The sequence below is a fragment of the Magnolia sinica genome, chromosome 12, assembly GCF_029962835.1.
Source record: "Magnolia sinica isolate HGM2019 chromosome 12, MsV1, whole genome shotgun sequence".
In the NCBI taxonomy this organism is placed as follows: domain Eukaryota; kingdom Viridiplantae; phylum Streptophyta; class Magnoliopsida; order Magnoliales; family Magnoliaceae; genus Magnolia; species Magnolia sinica.
In genome coordinates, this window is record NC_080584.1 from 41,742,192 (window position 1) to 41,762,148 (window position 19,957).

The following is a 19,957-nucleotide window of genomic DNA, read 5'->3' on the forward strand; positions in this document are numbered from 1 at the left end:
TCTAAACTCGACCTCTAAAGAGAGGGCTATGAGGGTTACTATTGGACAAGAAGATGAAGGAAACATTCAGGACCGATGACTGCGATCCAACTATTAGATGCCTAAAAGGTCTAGGAATAGGACGATTCCAGTTAGGAATAAAAGAGCACTAAAGTACCATTCAGATGACCAAAAATTGACCCAGTCCGATATCAAAGGATGGAGTTATAGGCGTCTCCGTTGGAACGTGCAATTTGGAAAGATTAACAATTCATATTGAAAAATGATGATCGAAGAGTTCCAACGTACTTCTGGGATATCGAATGGTCACTGTATTAGGCAATTTTGGCCCCATTTAGAAGTGTGACAAGTTACCGTTCCAATGACCAGAAATAGGCTAAATTCTACCTTTGAAGAGAGAGCTATGAGGGTTACTATTGGACAAGAAGATGAAGGAAACATTCAGGACCGACAACTGCGATCCAACTATCAGATGCCCAAATGGTCTCGGAATACGACGATTCCAGTTAGGAATGAAAGAGCACTAAAGTACCATTCAGATGACCAAAAATTGACCCAATTCCAAATCAAAGGATGGAGTTATAAGCGTCTCTGTTGGATCGTGCAATTTAGAAAGATTAACAATCCATGTTGAAAAATGACGATTGAAGAGTTCCAATGTGCTTTGGGGATATCAAACGGTCTCTAAATTAGGCAATTTTGGTCCCATTCAAAAGCTTGACAAGTTACTATTCCAATGACTTGAAATAATCTAAATTTGACCTTTGAAGAGAGATTTATGAGGGTTACTATTGGATAAGAAGATGAAAGAAACATTCAGGACCGACGACTACGATCCAACTTACGGATGCCCAAATGGTCTCAGAATATGACAATTCCGATCAGGAATGAAAGAGCACTAAAGTACCATTCAGATGACTATAAATCGACCCAATCTGACATCAAATGATGGTGTTATAGGCGTCTCTGTTGGATCGCACAATTTGGAAAGATTAACAATCCATATTGAAAAATGACGATCGAACAGTTCCAATGGGCTTTTGGGATATTAAACGGTCTCCAAATTAGGCAATTTTGGTCCCATTTGGAAGCTTGACAAGTTACCATTCCAATGACCTGAAATAGTCTAAATTCGACCTCTTAAGAGAGAGTTATAAGGGTTATTATTGGGCAAGGAGATGAAGGAAACATTCAGGACCCACGACTGCGATCCAATTTACAAATGGCCAAGTTTTCTCGGAAGACGACGATTTTAATCAAGAATAAAAGACCAGTAAAGTACCATTCAGATGATCAAAAATGAACCCAATCCGACATCAAATGATGGAGTTATAGGCATCTCCGTTGGATCACACAATATGGAAAGATTAACAATTCATACTGAAAAATGACGAACGAAGAGTACCAACATGCTTTTGGGATATCGAACGGTCTCTGAATTAGGCAATTCTAGTCCCATTTGGAAGCTTGACAAATTACCATTCTAATGACCCGAAATATTCTAAATTCAACCGCTGAAGAGAGAGTTTTGAGGTTACTATTTGACAAGAAGATGAAGGAAACATTCAGGATCGACGACTGCGATCCAGCTTTCAGATGCCCAAATGGTCTCGAAATACGACGATTCCAGTCAGGAATGAAAGAGCACTAAAGTACCATTTAGATGACCAAAAATCAACCCAATCTGACATCAAATGATGTAGTTATAAGCGTCTCCGTTGGATCGCGCAATTTAGAAAGATTAACAATCCATATTGAAAAATGACGATCGAAGAGTTCCAACGTGCTTTTAGGATATCGAATGGTCTCCGAATTAGGCGATTTTGACCCCACTTGGAAGCTTCACAAGTTACCTTTTCAATGACCTGAAATAGTCAAAATTCGATCTCTGAAGAGACAGTTATGAGGGTTACTATTGGACAAGAAGATGAAGGAAACATTCAAGACCGGCGATTACGATCCAACTTTCAAATGCCCAAATGGTCTCGGAATATGACGATTCTATTCAGGAATAAAAGAGCACTAAAGAACCATTCCGATGACCAAAAATACCCAATCTGACATCAAATGATGGAGTTATATGTGTCTCCATTGGATCGCGCAATTAGGCAATTTTGGCCCCATTTGGGAGCTTGACAAGTTACCTTCCCAATGACCAGAAATAGTCTAAATTCGACCTCTGAAGAGAGAGCTATGAGGGTTACTATTGGACAAGAAGATGAAGGAAACATTCAGGACTGACGACTGCTATCCAACTATCAGATGGCCAAATGGTCTCGGAATAGGACAATTCCAGTCAGGAATGAACGAGCACTAAAGTACCATTCAGATGATCAAAAATTGACCCAATCCGATATCAAAGGAAGGAGTTATAGGCATCTCTGTTGGATCATCCAATTTGGAAAGATTAACAATCCATATTCAAAAATGACGATCGAAGTGTTCCAACATGCTTTTGGGATATCAAATGGTCACTGAATTAGACAATTTTGGCTCCATTTGGGAGCTTAACAAGTTACCTTTCCAATGACCAGTAATAGTCTAAATTCGACCTTTGAAGAGAGAGCTATGAGGGTTACTATTGGACAAGAAGATGAAGGAAACATTCAGGACCGATGACTACGATCCAACCTCAGATGCCCAAATGGTCTCGGAATGTGACGATCCTAGTCAGGAATGAACGAGCACTAAAGTACCATTTAGATGACCAAAAATCAACCCAATCCGATATCAAAGGATGGAGTTATAGGCGTCTCCGTTGGATCATGCAGTTTGGAAAGATTAACAATCCATATTGAAAAATGGCGATCAAAGAGTTCCAACGTGCTTTTGGGATATCAAATGGTCTCTAAATTAGGCAATTCTGGTCCCATTTGGATGCTTGACAAGTTACTATTCCAATGACTTGAAATAGTCTAAATTCGACCTTTGAAGAGAGATTTATAAGGGCTACTATTGGACAAGAAGATGAAGGAAATATTCAGGACCGACGACTGTGATCCAACTTACAGATGCCCATATGGTCTCAAAATACGCTGATTCCAGTCAAGAATGAAAGAGCACTAAAGTACCATTCCGATGACAAAAATTCGATCCAATTCAACATCAAATGATGGAGTTATAGGCGTCTCCGTTGGATCTCACAATTTGGAAACATTAACAATCCATATGGAAAAATGATGATCGAAGAGTTCCAACATGCTTTTGGGATATCGAACTGTCTCCAAATTAGGCAGTTTTGGTCCCATTTGGAAACTTGACAAGTAACCATTCCAATGACCTAAAATAGTCTAAATTCGACCTCTAAAGAGAGAGTTATGAGGGTTAACAAGAAGGTGAAGGAAACATTCAGGACCGACGACGGCGATCTAACTTACAGATGCCCAAATAGGCTCGGAATATGATGATTCCATTTAGGAATGAAAGAGCAGTAAAGCACCATTCAGATGACCAAAAATTGACCCAATCCGACATCAAATGATGGTCTTATAGGCGTCTCCGTTGGATCATACAATTTGGAAAGATTAACAATCCATATTGAAAAATAACGATCGAAGAGTTCCAACGTGCTTTTGAGATATCGAACGGTCTCCGAATTAGGCAAATTTGGTCTCATTTGGAAGCTTGACAAGTAACCATTCCAATGACCTAAAATAGTCTAAATTCAACCTCTGAAGAGAGAGTTATCAGGGTTATTTTTGGACAAGGAGATGAAGGAAACATCTATGATCAATGACTGCGATCTTACTTTCATTTGCATAAATGGTCTTGGAACATGACGATTCCATTCAGGATTGAAAGAGCATTAAAGTACCATTCAGATGACCAAAAATTGACCCAATCTGACATCAACTGATGGAGTTATAGGCGTCTCCATTGGATCGCACAATTTGGAAAGATTAACAATCCATATTGAAAAATGACGATCGAAGAGTTCCAACGTGCTTTTGGGATATCGAACGGTCTCTGACTTAGGCAATTTTGGTCCCATTTGGAAGCTTGATAGTTACCATTCCAATGACCTAAAATTGTCTAAATTTGACCTCTGAAGACAGAGTTATGAGGGTAACTATTGGACAAGAAGATGAAGGAAACATTAAGTACCGACAACTGTGATACAACTTACGGATGCCCAAATGGTCTCGGAAGATGACGACTCCATTCAAGAATGAAAGAGCACTAAAGTAACATTCAGATGATAAAAAATCAACCCAATCCGACATCAAATGATCAAGTTATAGGCGTCTCCGTTGGATCGCGCAATTTGGAAAGATTAAATTAGGCAATTTTGGTCCTATTTGGAAGCTTGACAAGTTACCATTCCAATGACCTGAAATAGTCCAAATTCGACCTCTGAAGAGAGAGTTATGAGGGTTATTATTGGACATGGAGATGAAGGAAAAATTCCGGACCGACGACTACGATCCCACTTACGGATGCCCAAATGGTCTCGGAATACGATGATTCCAGTCAAGAATCAAAGAGTACTAAAGTACCATTCAGATGACCAAAAATCGACCCAATCCGACATGAAATGATGTAGTTATAGGCATCTCTATTGGAACTTGCAATTTGGAACGATTAACAATCCATATTGAAAAATGACGAATGAAGAGTTCCAATGTGATTTTGGGATATCGAACGGTCTCTGAATTTGGTAGTTTTGGTCCCATTTGGAACCTTGATAAGTTACTATTCAAATGACTTGAAATAGTATGAATTAGACATCTAAAGAGAGAGTTATGGGGGTTACTATTGAACAAGGAGATGAAGGAAACATTCAGGACCAACGACTGTGATCCCACTTACGGATACCCAAATGGTCTTGGAATACGATGATTCTAGTTAAGAATGGAAGAGCAGTAAAGTACCATTCAGATGACCAAAAATCAACCTAATCCTATATCAAAGGATGGAGTTATAGGCGTCTCCATTGGATCATGCAATTTGGAAAGATTAACTATCCAAATAGAAAAATGATGATCGAAGAGTTCCAACGTGCTTTTGGGATATCGAATGGCCACTGAATTCGGCAATTTTGGCCCCATTTGGAAGCTTGACAAGATACCTTTACAATGACTAGAAATAGTCTAAATTCGACCTCTAAAGAGAGAGCTATGAGGGTTACTATTGGACAAGAAGATGAAGGAAACATTTAGGACCGACGACTGCGATCCAGCTTTTAGATACCCAAATGGTCTCGAAATACGATGATTCCAGTCAGGAATGGAAGGGCACTAAAGTACCATTCAGATGAACAAAAATCGACCCAATTTGACATCAAATGATGGAGTTATAGGCGTCTTCGTTCGATCTTGAAATTTGGAAAGATTAACAATCCATATTGAAAAATGACGATCGAAGAGTTCCAACGTGCTTTTGGGATATTCAACGGTCACTTAATTAGGCAATTTTGGTCCCATTTGGAAGCTGGACAGGTTACCATTCCAATGACCTGAAATAGTCTAAATTCAACCTAATAAGAGAGAGTTATGAGAGTTACTATTAGACTAGGAGATGAAGGAAACATTCAGGACCAACAACTGTGATCCCACTTAAGGATGCCTAAATGGTCTCGGAAGACTATGATTCCATTCAGGAATGAAAGAGCACTAAAGTACCATCCAGGTAACCAAAAATCCACCCAATCTGACATCAAATGATGGAGTTATAAGCGCCTCCGTTGGATCGCGCAATTTGAAAAGATTAACAATCGGAAAATGACGATCGAAGAGTTCCAACCTGATTTTGGGATATCAAACGGTCTCTCAATTAAGCAATTCTGCTCCCATTTGGAAGCTTGACAAGTTACCATTCCAATGACCTAAAATAGTTTAAATTTGACCTCTGAAGAGAGAATTACGAGGGTTACTATTGAACAAGGAGATGAAGGAAACATTTAGGACTGACGACTGTGATCCCACTTACCGATGCCCAAATGGTCTCGGTATACGATGATTCCAGTCAGAAATGAAAGAGCATTAAAGTACCATTGAGATGAATAAAAATCGACCCAATCCAACATTAAAGAATGGAGTCATATGCATCTCCATTGGATCGCACAATTTAGAAAGATTAACAATCCATATTGAAAAATGACGATCGAAGTGTTCCCACATGCTTTTGGGATATCAAATGGTCCCTGAATTAGGCAATTCTGGTCCCATTTGGAAGCTTGAAAATTTATCATTCCAATGGCCTGAAATAGTTCAAATTTGACCTCTAAAGAGTGAGTAATGAGGGTAACTATTGGACAAGAAGATGAAGGAAACATTAATGACCAACAACTGCGATACAACTTAAGGATGCCCAAAAGCTCACGGAATACGATGATTCTAATCAGGAATGAAAGAGCAATAAAGTACCATTCAGATGACTAAAAATTGAACCAATCCAACATCAAATGATAGAGTTATAGGCGTCTCCGTTGGATCGCGCAATTTGGAAAGATTAACAATCCATATTGAAAAATGACGATCGAAGAGTTCCAACGTGCTTTTGAGATATCGAACGGTCTCCAAATTAGGCAATTTTGGTCCTATTTGGAAGCTTGACAAGTTACCATTCCAATGACCTAAAATAGTCCAAATTTGACCTCTAAAGAGAGAGTTATGAGGGTTATTATTGGACAAGGAGATGAAGGAAACATTTAGGACCGACGACTACAGTCCCACTTACGAATGCCCAAATGGTCTCGAAATATGATGATTCCAGTCAAGATGAAAGAGCACTAAAGTACCATTTAGACGACCAAAAATTGACCCAATCCGACGTGCAATGATGGAGTTATAGGCGTCTCCGTTAGATCGCGCAATTTGGAACGATTCACAATCCATATTGAGAAATGACGAACGAAGAGTTCCAACGTACTTTTGGGATATCGAACGGTCTCTGAATTAGGCAATTTTGGTCCCATTTAGAACCTTGACAAGTTACCATTCCAATGACCTGAAATAATATACATTCGACCTCTAAAGAGAGAGTTATGGGGGTTACTATTGAATAAGGTGATGAAGGAAACATTCTAGAACGACGATTCTGATCCCTCTTACGGATGCCCAAATGGTCTCGGAATATGACGATTCTCGTCAGGAATGGAAGAGCACTAAAGTACCATTCAAATGACCAAAAATTGATTTAATCCGATATCAAAGGATGGAGTTATAGGCGTCTCGGTTGGATCGTGCAATTTGGAAAGATTAACTATCCATATTGAAAAATGATGATCGAAGAGTTCCAACGTGCTTTTGGGATTCGAATGGGCACTGAATTAGGCAACTTTGGCCCCATTTGGAAGCTTGACAAGATACCTTTACAATGACTAGAAATAGTTTAAATTGACCTCTTAAGAGAGAGCTATGAGGGTTACTAATAGACAAGAAGATGAAGGAAACATCCAGGACCGATGACTGCGATCCAGCTTTCAGATGCCCAAATGGTCTCAAAATACGACGATTCCAGTTAGGAATGGAAGGGCACTAAAGTACCATTCAGATGACCAAAAATTGACCCAATCCGACATCAAATGATAGAGTTATAGGTGTCTCCATTGGATCGCGCAATTTGGAAAGATTAACAATCAATATTGAAAAATGATGATCGAAGAGTTCCAACGTGCTTTTGGGATATCGAACGGCCTCGAAATTAAGCAATTCTGGTCCCATTTGGAAGCTTGACAAGTTATCATTCCAATGTCCTAAAATAGTCTAAATTCGTCTAAATTCAACCTCTGAAGAGAGAGTTATGAGGGTTACTATTGGACAAGGAGATGAAGGAAATATTCAGGACCAACGACTGTGATCCCACTTATGGATGTCCAAATGGTCTCGGAATACGACGATTCCAGTCAGGAATGGAAGAACACTAAAGTACCATTCAGATGGCCAAAAATCTACCCAATCTGACATGAAATGGAGTTATAGGCGTCTCCGTTGGATCAGTCAATTTAGAATGATTAACAATCCATATTGAAAAGTGATGAACGAAGAGTTTCAATGTGCTTTTGGGATATCGAACGGTCTTTGAATTAGGCAATTTTGGTCCCATTTGGAAGCTTGACAAGTTACCATTCCAATGACCTGAAATAGTCTAAATTCGACCTCTGAAGAGAGAGTTATGAGGGTTACTATTGGACAAGGAGATGAAGGAAACATTCAGGACCAACGACTGAGATCCCACTTACGGATGCCCAAATGGTCTTGGAATACGATGATTCCAGTCAATATTGAAAGAGCACTAAAGTACCATTCAAATGACCAAAAATCGACCCAATCGGACATCAAATGATAGAGTTATAGGTGTCTTTGTTGGATCGCGCAATTTGGAAAGAATAACAATCCATATTGAAAAATGACGAACGAAGAGTTCCAACATAATTTTGGTATATCGAATGGTCTCTGAATTAGGATATTTTTCTCCGATTTGGAATCTACACAAGTTAGCATTCCCATGACCTGAAATAGTTTAAATTCTACCTCTGAAGAGAGAGTTATGGGGGTTACTATTGAATAAGGAGATGAAGGAAACATTCAGGACCGACGACTCTGATCCCACTTATGAATGCCCAAATGGTCTCAGAATACGACGATTCCAGTCAAGAATGGAAGAGCACTAAAGTACCATTTAGATGGCCAAAAATCTACCCAATCCGACATGAAATGATGGAGTTATAGGAGTCTCTGTTAGATCATTCAATTTGGAACGATTAACAATCCATATTGAAAAATGACGAATGAAGAGTGCCAACGTGCATTTGGGATATCGAATAGTCTCTGAATTAGGCAAGTTTGGTCCCATTTGGAACCTTGACAAGTTACCATTCAAATGACCTGAAATAGTATAAATTCGACCTCTGAAGAGAGCGTTATGGGCGTTACGATTGAACAAGGAGATGAAGGAAATATTCAGGACCAACGACTGTGATCCCACTTACGGATGCCCAAATGGTCTTGGAATATGAGAATTCTAGTCAAGATTTAAAGAGCACTAAAGTATCATTCAAATGACCAAAAATCGACCCAATCCGATATCAAAGGATGGAGTTATAGGCGTCTCTATTGGATCGTGCAATTTGGAAAGATTAACAATCCATATTGAAAAATGACGATCGAAGAGTTCTAACGTGCTTTTGGGATATTGAATGGTCACTGAATTAGGCAATTTTATTTGGGAGCTTGACAAGTTAACTTTCCAATGACCAGAAATAGTCTAAATTCGACCTCTAAAGAGAGAGCTATGAGGGTTACTATTAGACAAGAAGATGAAGGAAACATTCAGGACCGACGATTGCGATCCAACATCAGATGCCCAAATTATCTCGGAATACGACGATTCCATTCATGAATGAAAAGTACTAAAGTACCATTCAGATGATCAAAAATTGACCCAATCCGATATTAAAGGATGGAGTAATAGGCGTCTCCGTTGGATCATGGAATTTGGAAAGATTAACAATCCATATTCAAAAATGACAATCGAAGAGTTCCAACGTGCTTTTGGGACATCGAACGGTCTCTGAATTAGGTAATTTTGTTCCCATTTAAAACATTGATAAGTTACCATTCCAATGACCTGAAATAGTCCAAATTTGACCTCTGAAGAGAGAGTTATGAGGGTTATTTTTGGACAAGGAGATGAAGGAAACATTCAGGACTGACAATTACGATCCCACTCACGGATGCCCAAATGGTCTCGGATTACAACGATTCTAGTCAAGAATTAAAGAGCACTAAAGTACCATTCAGATGACCAAAAATCGACCCAATCTAACATGAAATGACGGAGTTATAGGCGTCTCCGTTGGATCGTGCAATTTGGAATGATTAACAATCCATATTGAAAAATGACGAATGAAGAGTTCCAATGTGCTTTTGGGATATCGAACGGTCTCTAAATTAGGCAATTTTGGTCCCATTTGGAACCTAGACAAGTTACCATTCCAATGACCTGAAATAATCTAAATTTGACCGCTGAAGAGAGAGTTACGAGGGTTACTATTGAACATGGAGATTAAGTAAACATTCTGGGCCGATGATTGTGATCCCACTTACGGATGCCCAAATGGTCTCGGAATACGATGATTCCAGTCTGGAATGGAAGAGCACTAAAGTACCATTCAAATGACCAAAAATCAACCCAATCTGACATCAAATGATGGAGTTATAAGCATCTAAGTTGGATCGCGCAATTTGGAAAGATTAACAATCCATATTGAAAAATGACTGTCGAAGAGTTTCAACGTGCTTTTGGGATATCGAATGGTCTCTTAATTATGTAATTCTGGTTCCATTTGGAAGCTTGACAAGTTACCATTCTAATGACCTGAAATATTCTAAATTCGACCTCAGAAGAGAGAGTTATGAGGGTTACTATTGGACAAGAAGATGGAGGAAACATTCAGGACCGACGATGCGATCCAACTTAACGGTGCCCAAATGGTCTCAGAATATGACGCTTCCTGTCAGGAATTAAAGAGTACTAAAGTACCATTTAAATGACCAAAAATCGACCCAATCCAACATCAAAGCTTGGATTTATTGGCGTCTTCGTTGGATCTCCCAATTTGGAAAGATTAACAATCCGTATTGAAAAATGACGATTGAAGAGTTCCAACATGCTTTTGGGATATTGAACAGTCTATGAATTTGGCTATTTTGGTCCCATTTGGAAGCTTGACAAGTTACCATTCCAATGACCTGAAATAGTCTAAATTCAACCTCTGAAGAGAGAGTTATGAGGGTTACTATTAGTCAAGAAGATTCAGGTCCAACGACTGAGATCCCACTTACGGATGCCCAAATGGTCTCGGAATACGACGATTCTAGTCAGGAATGAAAGAGCACTAAAGTACCATTCAGATGACCAAAAATCGACCCAATCCGACATCAAAGGATGGAGTTATAGGCGTCTCTGTTGGATCGTACAATTCGAAAAGATTAACAATCCATATTGAAAAATGAAGATCGAAGAGTTCCAACGTGCTTTTGGGATATCGAACGGTCTCTGAATTAGGCAATTTTAGTCCCATTTGGAAGCTTGACAAGTTACCATTCCAATGACCTAAAATAGTCTAAATTCGACCTCTGAAGAGAGAGTTATGAGGGTTACTATTGGACAAGAAGATGAAGGAAACATTCAGGACCGACGACTGCGATCCAATTTACAGATGCCCAAATGGCCTTGGAATATGACGATTCCATTCAGGAATGAAAGAGCACTAAAGTAACATTCAGATGACCAAAAAATGACCCAATCCGACATCAAATGATGGAGTTATAGGCATCTCCGTTGGATCGTGCAATTTGGAAAAGATTAACAATCTATATTGAAAAATGATGACCAAAGAGTTCTAACGTGCTTTTGGGATATTGAACGGCCTCTGAATTAGGCAATTTTGGTCCCATTTGGAAGCTTGACAAGTTACCATTCCAATGACCCGAAATAGTCTAAATTCGACCTCTGAAGAGAGAGCTATGAGGTTACTATTTGACAAGAAGATGAAGGAAACATTCAGGCCTGACCATTGCGATGTAGCTTTCAGATGCCCAAATGGTCTCAGAATACGATGATTCTAGTCAGGAATGGAAGAGCCCTAAAGTACCATTCAGATGACCAAAATTGACCCCATCCGACATCAAATGATGGAGTTATAGGCCTCTTAGTTGGATCACGCAATTTGGAAAGATTAGCAATAAATATGAAAAATGATGATTGAAGAGTTCCAACGTGCTTTTAGGATATCGAACGGTCATTATATTAGGCAATTCTAGTCCTATTTGGAAGCTTGACAAGTTACCATCCAATAACCTGAAATAGTCTAAATTTGACATCTGAAGAGAGAGTTATGAGGGTAACTATTGGACAAGAAGATGAAGGAAACATTCAGGACCGACAAATGCGATCCAACTTACGGATGCTCAAATGCTCTCGGAATATGACGATTGCAGTAAGGAATGAAAGTGCACTAAAGTACCATTTAGATGACCAAAAATTGACCCAATCTGACATAAATTGATGTAGTATAGGCGTCTCCATTGGATCAGGCTATTTAGAAAGATTAACAATCTACTTTAAAAAATGACGATCGAAGAGTTCCAACGTGCATGTCGAACGGTCTCCGAATTAGGAGATTTTGGCCCCATTTGGAAGCTTGACAAGTTACCTTTCGAATGACCTGAAATAGACTAAATTTGACATCTAAAGAGAGAGTTATGAGGGTTACTATTGGACAAGAAGATGAAGGAAACATTCAATACCGACAACTACAATCCAGCTTTTAGATTCCCAATTGGTCTTGGAATACGACGATTCTAGTCATGAATGAAAGAGCACTGAAGTACCATTCAGATGCCCAAAAATCTACCCAATCAGACATCAAATGTAATTATATGCGTCTCCCTTAGATTGCGCAATTTGTAAAGATTTACAATCCATATTGAAAAATGACGATTGAAGAGTTCCAACGAGCTTTCGGGATATCGAACGGTCTCCGAATTAGGCAATTTTGGTCCCATTTGGAAGCTTGACAAGTTACCATTCTAATGGCCTGAAATAGTCTAAATTCGGCCTCTGAAGAGAGAGTTATGAGGGTTATTATTGGAGAAGGAGCTAAAAGAAACATTCAGGACCGACGACTGCGAGCCCATTTACGGATGCCCAAATGGTCTCGGAATACGACGATTCCAATCAAGAATGAAAGAGCACTAAAGTACCATTCAGGTAACCAAAAATCCACCCAATCCGACATCAAATGAAGGAGTTAGGCGTCTCTGTTGGATCGCACAATTTAGAATGATTAACAATCCATAATGAAAAATGACGAACGAAGAGTTCCAACGTGCTTTTGAGATATCGAACGGTCTCTGAATTAGGTAATTTCCATTTGGAACCTTGACAAGTTACCATTCCAACGAACAGAAATAGTCAAAATTCGACCTCTGAAGAGAGAGTTATGGGGGTTACTATTGAACAAGGAAATGAAGGAAACATTTAGGACAGACGACTGCGATCCCACTTACTGATGCCCAAATGGTCTCGGAATATGACGATTCCAATATCGAATGGAAGAGCACTAAAGTACCATTTAGATGACAAAAAATCAACCCAATTCGATATCAAAGGATGGAGTTATAGGCGTCTCCGTTGGATCGTGCAATTTGGAAAGATTAGCAACCCATATAGAAAAATGACGATTGAAGAGTTCCAAAAATGCTTTTACGAAATTGAATGGTCTCTGAATTAAACAATTTTAGCCCCATTTGGAAGCTTGACAAGTTACCTTTCCAATGAGCAAAAATAGTTTAAATTCGACCTCTGAAGAGAGAGTTATGAGGGTTACTATTGGACAAGAAGATGAAGGAAACATAAAGGACTGACGACTGCAATCCAACTATCAGAAGCCTAAATGGTCTCGTTATATGACGATTCCATCAGGAATGAAAGAGCACTAAAGTATCATTCAGATGACCAGAAATCATCCCAATCCGACATCAAATGACGGAGTAATAGGCGTCTCCGTTGGATCGCGCGATTTGGAAAGATTAATAATCCATATTGAAAAATGACGATCGAAGAGTTCCAACATGCTTTTGGGATATCAAATGGTCTCTGAATTAGGCAATTTTGGCCCCATTTGGAAGCTTGATAAGTTACCTCTCCAATGATGAGAAATAGTCTAAATTCAAACTCTGAGGAGAGACTTATGAGGGTTACTACTGGACAAGAAGATGAAGGAAACATTCAGGACCGATGACTGCGATCCAATTATCTGATGCCCAAATGGTATCGGAAATCGACGATTCCAGTCAGGAATGAAAGAGCACTAAAGTACCATTCAGGTGACCAAAAATTGACCCAATCTGACATCATAGGATGGAGTTATAGGGGTCTCCGTTGGAGCTCGCAATTTGGAAAGATTAACAATCCATATTGAAAAATGACGATCGAAGAGTTCCAATGTGCTTTTGGGATATCGAATGGTCTCTGAAGTAGGCAATTATGGTCCCATTTGGAAGCTAGACAATTTACCCTTCCAATGACCTTAAATGGTCTAAATTCGACCTCTGAAGAGAGAGTTGTGAGGGTTATCATTGGACGAGGAGATGAAGGAAACAATCAGGACTGACGACTGCGATACAACTTACGGATGCCCAAATAGTCTCGAAATACGACAATTCCAGTCATGAATGAAAGAGCACTGAAGTACCATTCAGATGACCAAAAATCGACCTAATCCGACATCAAATGATAGAGTTATAGATGTCTCCGTTTGATCGCACAATTTGGAAAGATTAACCATCCATATTGAAAAAAGACGATTGAAGAGTTCCAACATGCTTTTGGGATATCGAACGGTCTCCGAATTAGGCAATTTTTATCCCATTTGGAAGCTTGACAAGTTACCATTCCAATGACCTGAAATAGTCTAAATTCAACCTCTGAAGAGAGAGTTATGCGGGTTATTATTAGACAAGGAGATGAAGGAAACATTCAGGACTGACGACTGCGATCCCACTTACGGATGCCCAAATGGTCTCGGAATACGATGATTCTGGTCAAGAATGAAAGAGCACTGAAGTAGCATTCAGATGACCAAAAATTGACCCAATCCGACATCAAATGATGGAGTTATAGGCGTCAACATTGGATCGTGCAATTTGGAAAGATTAACAATCCATATTGAAAACTGACGATCGGAGAGTTCCAACATGCGTTTGGGATATCGAACGGTCTCTGAAATAGGCAATTCTAGTCCATTTGGAAGCAAGGCAAGTTACCATTCCAATGACCTCAAATAGTCTAAATTCGACCTCTGAAGAGAGACTTATAAGGGTCACTATTGGACAAGAAGATTAAAGAAATATTTTGGACCAACGACTGTGATCCCACTTACAAATGCCCAAATGGTCTCGGGATATGACGATTGGAGTAAGGAATGAAAGAACAATAAAGTACAATTGAGATGACCAAAAATTGACCCAATTCGACATCAAATGATGCAGTTATTGGCGTCTCCGTTGGATCGCGCAATTTGGAAAGATTAACAATCCATAATGAATAATGTTGATTGAAGAGTTCCAACGTGCTTTTGGGATATCGAACGGTCTTTGAATTAGGCGATTTTGGCACCATTTGGAACCTTGACAACTTACCTTTCCAATGACCTGAAATAGTGTAAATTCGACCTCTGAAGAGAGAGTTATGAGGGTTACTATTGGACAAGAAGATGAAGGAAACATTCAGGACCGACGATTGCGATCCAGCTTTCATATGCCCAAATGGTCTCAGAATATGACGATTCCAGTCAGGAATGAAAGAGCACTAAAGTCCCATTCAGATGACCAAAATCGACCCAATCTGACATCAAATGATGGAGTTATAGGCATCTCCATTGGATCGCACAACTTGGAAAGATTAACCATTCATGTTGAAAAATGACGATCGAAGAGTTGCAATGTGCTTTTGGGATATCGAATGGTCTCTGAATTTGGCAATTTTGGCCCCGTTTGAAAGCTTGACAAGTTACCTTTCCAATGAATTGAAATTATCTAAATTTGACCTGTAAAGAGAGAGCTATGAGGGTTACTATTGGACAAGAAGATGAAGGAAACATGCAGGACCGACGACTGCGATCCAACTATCAGATGCCCAAATGGTCTCGGAATACGACGATTCTAGTCAGGAATGAAAGAGCATTAAGGTACCATTCAGATGACCAAAAATCAACCGAGTCCGATATCGAAGGATGGAGTTATAGGTGTCTCCATTGGATTGTTCAATTTAGAAAGATTAAGAAACCATATTGAAAAATGACCATCGAAGATTTCCAACGTGCTTTTGGGATATCAACGATCTCTAAATTAGGCAATTCTGATCCCATTCGTGAAAAGGCCTAGCTATATGTCCTAGAGGGGGGGTGAATAGGATAATGCCGAATAAAACTTATAATAGCAGAATTAAAAAGAATATGATAGCCAAAATAAATCACAATGCAAGAAAGTAAAATAACCTCAAAATTCAGACTTGAGAGGTTGATACAAATGTTGTTCTAAGGACAACTTTACACCAAAAACCAGAGTTTATGGTAGGACAACCTTATTTCTAGAAAGATCTTTGTATCAAATCTCAAACCAAAGAGGAATACAGAAATAAATACAAACTGAATTGAAATAAATTGTAATCACAAATGTATTGTTCTAGGGACAGCCATACACCATAAAAATGGTAGGGCAACCTTGCTGGAACAACTTTTAAAGGAAATTGAATATCAAGATGATAAAGGAATAGCAGAAAATAAATTCTAAACTATTACAAAATTCTCACAATGGTTGAATTAAATGATTACAACATTCACCACCATACATACATCCCACAAAAGAATAACTAAAGATCAGAAGTATAAATCATTCAACCACAACACAAGGGATTATAGTGGTTCGCCTGTGTGTTCACCAACTGTTAAACAACAGCTACACAGAATGCTACTCAACTGTTAAACAACAGCCACACAGGATATTAGCGTTCACTAACAAAATAGGTTTTCCCAGGTTCACCCAAAACCTTTACAATTGTGTCTTTGTCTGTGGGCTTACACAATTAAAAACCCCACTTCGAGTTTTCCTGGCTCTCCTCGTATAACCAATACAACAAGATTTTTCTGCAAATCTTGAAAGAAACCAAAATAGAAAGGAATTTACAATTAAATGTAAAATACCGATTATCTCCTTCGTTGTAGCATCCCAGAAATCGAGTAGATGATTGAATGTCCAAGTTCAATGTCCAGTACTCAATTACAATGGTTCTAATTCTAATAGATTTTAAACTAAACTAAATAGGGCTTGCCTTAATTGATTTTGATTCCAAAGAAAGGAAATAACAATTCCTCTTATCAAATTAGATTGGAATAACAGAAACAAAATCAATTAAATAAAGCTAAGGAAAGAGAATATTAAATAAGCACACTTAGCTTAGATGGAGCACAGAATTATCTCGTAGAAGTTTGACGAAGATTGGCTTGAATGGATTAATTAATTCAATGATTTCTTCTGAGATTCGTGCACGAAAGATCGTCTTCGATCGTCTAGGAGCTCTTCGACTAGTCGAAGCAATAATAGATATTTGAAAAATCCGGCGGATAAGCTTTGGCCGTTCTACGATCGTCGAAGGTCTCCTTCGACCGGTCTAAGAATAAAAACATCGCTGGATTTTGAGTCGAAGTTTTTCGACTGGTCGAAGATGCAATCTTCGATTGGTCGAACAGATTCCTGGACTAGTCGAAGCCTAACAGATTTTATCCGAAATTTGTAACAAACTCACGACTGATCGAGAAATTTCTTAGACTGGTCGAAGCAACTCTAGTACTAGTCGAAGAAGGCCTAGGACTAGTCGAAGAACAGACCAAACTTATGTAAAATAAACATTCGATTTATGTATCCAAAATGACCTACTTCTAAGGTCAATCAAACCTCAACCATGAAGTAAGGATATTGAAACATTAGGAACTAGTGACCTTGAAGTATGAGCCTTAAAGTCTTGAGTTCTTTACAAACTGCCTTGTACTCTTCTTGAAGTCTTGCAGCTTGAGTCTTGTCTTGTGAGCAGTTCTTGCATTCAAGATTGATCCTTGTACTTGTGAGCTTTGCTTATTGTGAGCTTAGCTTGTTTATGAATGTTGATCCTTGAGAGAGCTTCACTTATGCAAGTTATATATAACAGTGATTTTGGCACCACAAATTTGACAACAGACAGGGATATAAACTATAGCACTTATAATCTCCCCCTTTGTCAAATTAGTGACAAAACACATAACCAAGATAAAAATAAAGTAAAAAAATTGGTTAAAGAGTTATGAACCAGGTCATATCAACTGGCTTACCTGCAAATCAATATTCAATATTCAACATTCAACATTCAACCAGTTTCATTCAACTAGTTCAAACATACTCCCCCCGAGTAACATAACCAATGCTACTCCTCTCACAATCACATCGTTAAGAACAAATCATTCTCCCCCTTTTTGTCACAATATGTCAATGGAAACAACAATAAAGGAGAACTAAATAAAGGGATATATGAGAGTAAACATGAGGAGTTATGAGAGTATAGTAAAACAGTGATAGAGATACTCAACATAGCTTCACATAGAATAAATATCCAGCATAAAACATAGATAGTATCCAACTCAAAATCAGTCAACCAAGTGCTAAGTTATAAAGATATTACAGACCAGAAGTCTCATATAAACTAGTCAGAACCAGAACCAGATGACGGAGCAGGAATAGAGGGATTAAGTTGGTGCATGTCGTTGTTCAATCGCCTAAGATATTTGTGCATGTACTTGAATTGTAAATCATGAGCAACAGACATGTTTTCCACCTTTACATTTATATTCTCAACTTTATCCTCTAAAGCACTCAGACGAGCATCAACATCAGATGGTTCAAAATCTGGACCATTTGTTGAGTCAGAATCCAGTTCCTTAAAAATGTCATCCACATTAATGTCATCACCAGCTTCTTCATGACCACCACCACCACTACCACCTTGTTCAGGAAGTAGATCCAGCTTCATCTTATTGATATTAGTATTGTTGAAAATCAGATGATGGATAGGTGCCTCATCAACGGGCATATCAACTAACATATGTGTAGCCAATACAGTCATTAAATAGGCAAAAAGAATGTCACTATGACCAGGATGGAGTCTAAACTGAAGAATGAAATGACAGATTAAGGATGGTAAACAAATCTGAGTACCTTTGGAAATAGCATGGATAACACGAACCATAAACGAAGTCAAGTCAGTTTTATTACCCGAACAAGGATACAGATTAGACACAAAGATTTTATGGAGAATTCTGAATTTGGGTAACAAATACCTTGCGGGAAGCGCATTCCCTTTTTGTGTCCATTGAACATCCATGTTACACAAATCTCTAGTGAGCATGCGTTTTTCAGACATTGAGGGTTTATCAGTTAAGTTATGGATAGGAATACCCTCATCATTCACAGGAATGTCCATAAGGGCTGAAATTAAATGACGATCAATGTCAAAAGGCCCTTCTCTAGTAGATATTTTAAAAGTTAAATTATCCTGTGAGAAAGCACTAATACATGTAAACATGGATTGGGCAATGGACCGGTATGCAGGTCCACCCCAATGTAATAAGTTAACCCAACCTACAGCTTCAAGCATAGGAAGGATGTCAAAAGGTGCAATATGATTAACATCAACAGGATGTTCAACAATAACATTACGTAATCTAATGTCCCTAACATAAGATGGATCATCATTGGGAACAAGAAGATGACGCTTAGAGATAATGGTCGATCTGGAGGAAGAAGAAGGACCACGGGAAGTAGTTTTTCTACCTCTAGAAGCCATTTGCAACAAGGATATCAAGGAAATAAGAAGTTGCAAAGGATTGAGAAGTGGGTTTACACAAAACAGATTTTTCAAAATCCAAACCCCAAATCTCAATGAAATCCAAAATACAAAGCTTAAAGCTTGAAAAGTAAACAATCTAGACACAAATCTGCAAGAAAAACGTGATTTGGAACACTAACCTTGAAGAACATGAAAGATGGGTTCGACAAGTCGAAGCACGGCTCCAAGGAGAAGAAAAATGATATGAGGAAGAAGGCAAAAATCCCCAATTTTAAGTGAATCCCAAGTTCTACGACTGGTCATGGATATCTACGACCGGTCGAAGGTCGACTGGTCGAGTATACTCACGACTGGTCGAAGAATGTCCAAAAATTCATATTTCTTGCAAATTATACAAAAATTAGAATTCAATCTAGCAAATATATACACTATAATACAAGTAGGCATAAATAATCATTTTAAAATGCACATGCCAAGATCAAATTTCATCTTTTTAAACCTGCTTTTATCGAGAGGTTTTGTGAAAATGTCAGCTCGTTGATCTTCGGTAGGAATATATTCTAGAGATATAACT